This window comes from Clavelina lepadiformis, chromosome 7, assembly GCF_947623445.1.
Source record: "Clavelina lepadiformis chromosome 7, kaClaLepa1.1, whole genome shotgun sequence".
Classification (NCBI taxonomy): Eukaryota; Metazoa; Chordata; class Ascidiacea; order Aplousobranchia; family Clavelinidae; genus Clavelina; species Clavelina lepadiformis.
In genome coordinates, this window is record NC_135246.1 from 16,151,887 (window position 1) to 16,159,310 (window position 7,424).

The following is a 7,424-nucleotide window of genomic DNA, read 5'->3' on the forward strand; positions in this document are numbered from 1 at the left end:
ACGACATCTTTACGAAAAACGGATCCTAGGGCATGAAGATTCCAGAATCAGTTACGTATAATTTGTAAAATCTTGACACAAATTATATATCTTTCGCTAATGTCGGTTACTGTATACACTAGAGTACTAGACTGACAAAAAACACAACTGGTATTATCAACTGCTGGAGTTGCAATAAATCCTTTCCAATAGTCTCCCACGGCTTTGAAATTTGACTTGCCATTGCATGCATCCTGCTCTGATTTCAATTGTAGCAACACACAGCAACACAGACTGTAGACAGTTTTCCCATGGGAAGCAAGACCCAGCCGTAGAAGGTCAGTGGTTCTGAACAAGCCAGAAATTTTTTTGTTTTTAATAAGATTTTAAACAGAAGTTATATTAACGAAGAATAAGATGATATTAAATGTAAAATTGAATGCAACGAGACGTCGAACATTAACCAAAATATATCATATAAAGTAAATCAAGCTACGGTGCACGAACAATATTATTCAAATTTTCTATTTTATTTTTACCATGCCATTCAGCATTCATCCAAGTAATTCCTTCTACTTATGAGCCGATTTTGAGTCGGTAATTGTCAAACTATTTTGTTAATCTCATAGGCCAAATTAAACTTATGTTCTTGAAAAATGTTATAAAACCTGTTATTAGCGATCAGCCGATCATCGTCGCGCTAAAATTCGAAGAAATCGCAAAAATAAAATGTTCAAGCAGTAAAATGATAATAATAATAATAATCAGAACCCGTTGTATTTCCATGGGCAGATGGATTACAAGCGGTTTTGGCCCAATCTTTCTTATAACTGTACATGTTTGTTTTCCAGTAATAATGCCTAACAAGCCTTTTTGTCGCTTGGAGCTTTCGCCGCTAAGCCGAATAATATTTCCAAAATTTTCATAGCCTAAAAACGACTGACTGAGGAAGGTCTCCAAGCCTGTTGTTAAAGTTAGGTCTAGCTCATAGATCTATAAATTATAGGTAAGTGTTATGTTATGGTGATATAAGGAATGGTATATTAACAAAAAAGCGACAAATATCTTCATGTTAACAAACAATTTTTCCGATGATACAAAAACGGAAACCAGTTCAACAGTTTTTCCGGTTTAACAAATAACCACCGACCATTCTTAGTTTTTATGCACGGTTTTGCTCTGTACCGCTGGTGCATTATTCGTTTCTTTTCAATCATTTGCAGTGTCAAACTAAAGTTTCAGAAAACAACAATGCAACTTCTAGTAAAACTATCCGACTGGTTTCCATTTATTTGTTTAAAAGAACGCAACGACTTGTGGTAACCCTTGCACTTACACAGTAGGCCCACATACCACAGTACGGCGTTAACGCCAACAAGCGGAAGTGTATTGATATAAGTTTGCACGCTGTAAGCGCTGTTGCTCAGTTTTTAACGCCAAAGAAAGAGATGTTAGAAAAGTTAAGTGTGTAACTTGCTTTAAACACTGTTTCAATCATTACCCCATTGATAGTGTCATTATACTGTCATCCAGTCGTCGCCGTCACCTGTCATCGTCTCTTTAAAGAAGCAAATTGAGATGCTTTTGTACAAGAGCAAATGGAATTCCGACTCATAAAATTCCTTTTAAATTCAGATATGATAAACGTTAAATTAAATTCGGACAAGAAGGTCATGTTCTTAGTGTAGTTGAGATCTTTTCTGGTAATGAAAACGCATATCAAAAACATTTCTTTTGACGAGACGTGTAAGATTAAAAAGAAATATGCTCCTGTAGTGACGTAAAGTTATGTCACCTTGTCTTAACCAGATTCCTGATTTGGAAGTTGGGCGTAATGACTTTGCCCCTTTGTATAAAGTCACGTAGATCGACGTGTTTTCCCTTCCGCAGCTTAAGAATTCGGCCACACAGTTGGTAAGACATACGGAACGCATGTAGTTGTTTGTTTGTGGTGGTCATATGTTTATTGTTCAATCATAATCAACGCCGAAGTGCCGCTAATTCCTGGTGACATTAAGAACTATGATTTATCACACTTGCTTTCGTGGCAGCGTAATTAAATGAAATTGTTCGTGCATCTTCTTTGATGCGATTGATATAACATCATAGTAAGAAAGGAAATAGTTTAAGTCTCTGGTAAACATGGCAATTGAAGAGCGTCAGTCACCTTAACATGGTTTGTTATCCTGTGTTATGAGCAATGCGGTTTTTACAGGTCGGCTTAACTCAAGTTCAATTACTTGACTCTACTTGAATTATGTCAGCGTAATTAATAAGCAAACAATTTCAAATCGTATTTCTTTAAATTTTAATATTTGAATATACTATAGGAGAAAATAAGGTGGTTTTTTTGTTTTAAGCGGAAAAAGATAAACTTATCTGTTCTTATAAACACACTTTGTGAGATTTTCTTATTAATGTGCAGTACATTTTTGATAAACTTTTTGCAAACGATAAACCTTCCACCATGCAATCAAAGTTTTAAATATTTATGCTCCATAAAAAAAGTTTAAAAACGCAATATTCAAAATAATATAAGCTTTGTTTATTGTATAACATTTCAAACAATCCAACTTCTATAAATTTTGGTATGAATTTTAATAAATCTTTGGCAACGATTAATTTTTTTGCATTATTTTTGATTCCTTTTCCTAAGCTTTTTATAACAGTTTAAGCAATCGGTGTTGTCATTTATTTTCGACGACCCCCCACGTTATAAAAACATATTAAGCATATAGGTCCTTATTACCAGTACATGGCCGCATCACCTTTAAGTCTTTAATGTTCAGAGCATTCTAATAAATTAGCAGTAGTGACCAATTCAAAGGACATGTTTAGGTCTGCTCAGCGGCTGTTTTCGATGAAAGGGTAATCAATCAAGATTTGCTGAGACATGTTGAAATGATAAACAGCACGCTATTGAAAAAATCCTGCAACTTTATGATTTGGTTTTCAATGTGAAACGCTTTGTTGACTTAAATAAAAACATGAATTTTGTTCAGCCTATTCCCTAGAACCAGTTTTTGACACGAGAAGTTTTCGCAATGAACATTCGCTTAATAGTCTATGTAATGTATGCATGAAATGTGTTTAAATACGTTTAAATAAAATGAATCCTTTAGAAGGTATATGCTTAAGAGTTTCATAAGAAAAAGTTATCATTTTTTGTATGAACGAAATTAAATTTAAACGAAACTTGCACTACATGTGCATAAGTATAGTGAGTATATGTGTACGTGTAAGTAAGAACGGGATTACGGCATCCAAAGAGCAATAAGTGTTTTGCAATAACATAATATTATTTTGCAATAACAATGGCTTAAAAACCGCTTAGTCCATTGATGTAGCTCCAGCTAGACTGAATAAGGGAATGGTTCGCCTTGAGGCAGGCTTTCAAGCAAGGCGCGTATTTGTGAAAACTTTTAATCTTTGCTGATTTGTCACCTTGTACCTCAAGCTGAACCAAGTTTAATCGCCGTTAAATTGTGCTGTTAAATTTAAGCGTTAAGTAATGTTGGCTGTGCGGTTAAATTTAAGCGATAGCTCTTAAACGTCGGATTATCTGTGGCAAGCAGCACCTGCTGGTATTATGAGGTGACGCGGCGCTTACTTTCGTTAAAACGAGACGTGTTGTTGAGAAAACATGTCAGGCCAGTAGCGTACGTGAGACTATAAAGTATTTCGTTCAGTCTATAAATTGAAGAATCTCAAAAATTGAAACCTTTTTCCTTACAGATGTCTGACTTTTCCCAAAAATATGACTGTAACATAATCTATAATAAAATAACAAAGTATCACATTTTAATTACAACATTTTGTTGGATAGAAATAAACTTTAATTGATAACTTGTCATCACTATATAAACAGAAAGCTTGACAGGGGGTTATCAAAAAGACATCAGTTTTATTTTTAAAAAACTTTTTCAAGTTTCTAATTGCGTCTGAGATTACAAAGTAACGTAATTAGAAATTTTGTCTAAAACCCAGATAACTTTCATTACAAATGGAAATATTAACCGCAAGTTTTCTTCTCTATGTAAACGTTGTTATCGCATTTGATTGGTGAGACTGTAAGGCTATGATTACTCTGTACAATATATGGTTGTTAACATATAGAATGCCAAAATTTAATTATTCATATGTGTATCGAACGCTTTTAAAACTTTATTCCGGAAAATCTGACGTACTAACCGAATGTTATTTTCCTTTCAATTTTTGAAAAGTGTAACATACGAGTACTTTGTTTTTAACGCAAAGGCTTCTTTGTAAGATAAACTATAGATCAATGATGCTCACCGTACAAGTCACTCATTTTAATGTGTTGTGAGTTGCAAATTGTCTCATAAGCGACCGTTTTCGAACTCGTATAAATCACTCTCGTGCCCCAGCAAAAATAATCGGTCGTGGACAACCAATAATTAGGTCAGTTTCTGGACAGCTGGTTGCCGCCCCTGAGTTGATTGCGTTGGCAAAACTGCATAATTATGACACATTTCCGAGTTAAATTGATCAATTGTGACTTGGCCACACCAAAGTCCGTATGGAGAAAAACATCGTAAACGCGAAAATTGCATTTTGGCTGCTATATAATTTATGCTTTATTGCTTACATTATTAGGTTGTAACTCTTAAAATGACGATTGCAAAGAAGTAGCTAACCTTGTCGAACAACTTTGAAAAAATATGCATAGTGCATGTAATGTAATACCGTCGTTCCTATTAGTTTGTTTCTGTACAAGAAACGAAACAAATGTCTTATAAAAGCCAATATTTGTTTCTCTAATTAACACGAATCCAGTCGCAGCTAGTGAACTGCCTCAAACCTTTAGCTATGAGTCAGTTTAAATATATGTTGTTAGTGTATAAGCGCCATGTAAGACTTAAGCACTTTCTTGTCGTTATCTTGTATATAACCAACCAAAATTAACCCAAAACAATTGCGGTTTGGCCTTAACGAACTTCATCTTAATGAAGTCTAAGTTGTTCAGTCCTTGATAGATAAGGTGGTTCTGGTTTTTGGTCCTTGGTTTTTTTATTCATTGTGTACAGTATAATCATCGCCCTTTTGTTACGATGATGTGCAGTCTTGGTGGTGTTTAATATACTGACTATTACCTTGCTTCAACATGAGCAACATCTGTCTTTTGTTTTTAATTTATTTTTATTTTTTTGCTGAAAGGTTTAGATCAAAGTATTTTATTTTAACCATATTTACGCATTCTTCACATCTTAAAATATCCTTTCAATTTTTCAAAAGAGATCAGAAAATGCGTCATATTTGATAGTTCAAAAACGGCAATTGTATAGTTCATTTGGTCTTCTTTTAAGTTTTTCATAAACGAGGTGTAATTGTCATACGAAATCGTATGTGAGACAACATAAATAGGCTACAATAATTCCATCTCTTTCCATCTCTTCAAATTTTCTAAGTTTCCTGTTACAGTTGACCTTTCAACGAAGTATACAACATGATAGATAATTCCAAAATTATCAAAGGAAAGAAAGTCAGTAATAGTACTAAAGTTTCAAGTCTGAATGTGAAATTATACATGTTAGTTCTTTACCTACGTATATAACGGTGGGCGCTATATATACTTTAAATCTCAACGACGAAATATCGCAAATTTCCTAAAAAAAATCTTAACTAACATTTTCAAAATTTCAAAATTACCCAAAAGTGTCAAAATTATTGAAAATGGTAGTTTCTTGATGCCATATCTCTTGTGTAGCGTGATGGTGAGATTATCTCGGCGTAAGTATATTTACGCGTTTTCTTTCAATGTGAATTTTGAGTGTTGAAATATACGTGTCAATATTAGCAAAGAAAGATACCCAATGCAGGGCTATATTTAATAATAGCGGTTGCCGGGTAAGTATAGCGAAACAATGTTAAAAAATTTTTACAATTCATTTGTAATTCAAAACTATTCTCTTTACATATGCATTAGTATCGAGTATTCAAAAAAACGACTAAATATCAATCGTAAGTTTTGAAAACTGCAGGCACTAAATCTCACCGATGCTGGCATTACAGCCGCTCGTCCAAGTTCATTACATCTGCCTTTTCGCTGGACGGCAAGTTTGAGATAAGATCAAAGTACCACTAAGCACGCATGTAACGATCAGAAGTATCAAGTCGCGCTCACGTGCTTAACATTTTCTCTACAAAAATACTTGTAATAAGTCCAATTTGATTACAAACGCATAGATGTAATATAAGCTGTCTGTAACCACTGTAAATTCGCCTTTAAAACGACAAGGAAATTACACTTCAGATGCTAAAAAGTTTACTTAGAAATGAATTCGGGTAACCTTTTTATAATAGCTTGAATATCTTTTCTTGTAATAGGCGTAAAACTACCCTGGCTTGATAGGCTAAACTTAACCTGGCTTAAAACTTACAAAATTTTATTTTACAGAACGTTTTTATCTTATTCGGCAGATTGAAAACTGATAAAAGATACTGTGCAAGCTAGTTCAGAAGTGTCATACGGAGCATACTAGTTTAGCTTTTCCGTAGAAAACATGAATTCAATTTCTTGTAAAACTCAAGTGGATTTGTTATTGCATGTGTTAAAACACTTAAAGACGAGAATTAGACCTGGCACTTTAAGTATCTATATAATTCGCATGACCTTGTAAATAATGCATTGCCTGAATAGTCCCGCAGCATGCAGGAACGCACAGTTCTGTTGTTTTTAATACACAGATGTGTCACATAAAAACACGGCAAAACAACAGATGAAAAATTGGCATCGCTAATTTCATAGCATACTTACAAAAGCGATATCAAAGGGCAGTTTCTGAAGGCATAACTCATAATCTCATCCGCACTAAACCGCGTTGATTTACCTTAAACTCAGTCTTACATTGACCAAATAAACGTTCCACCTTTCGCTAAGGCATCCTTGTGGTTGCACGTAAGCACTGATGGGCTGCATAGGGCCCTATAAGCTTTCACAGACGCTCAAGTAAGTTTGTTTCTCTTAATAGCACTCATTCGTGCAAATCTTAAGGTGAACGTCCTCTGCGTTCGGCATTATTTCCTTCACATTACATGTTGAACGAAGTCAACCGGTTCTGTGTGAGTGTAGCCTCGTCTTAAATACAGCTTTTGTACAAAGTAAATCTTTTATTAATTAACAGAATCAAATTATGGAATAAATAAACAAAAAACTTGGAAACTAAAAGATCAGCATTAAATAAGGTTTGCGGGATAGGTTTTATAACCGACTGAACACAATTTACTCTTGCGATACACTGAGCTCATTAATTATATCATAGTCAAGATTATAGGGAAATCAATGGACGAATTTCATTTCAACTGCTCTTCTGTAAACCAAAAAATTATATTACGTCATAATTCATTAGTCATTCTCAGAATGTGTTTCCTAATTTTTGAGAAGGCCAACGACATAGCTGTGAAATTAGCCCCTACAAACTTTT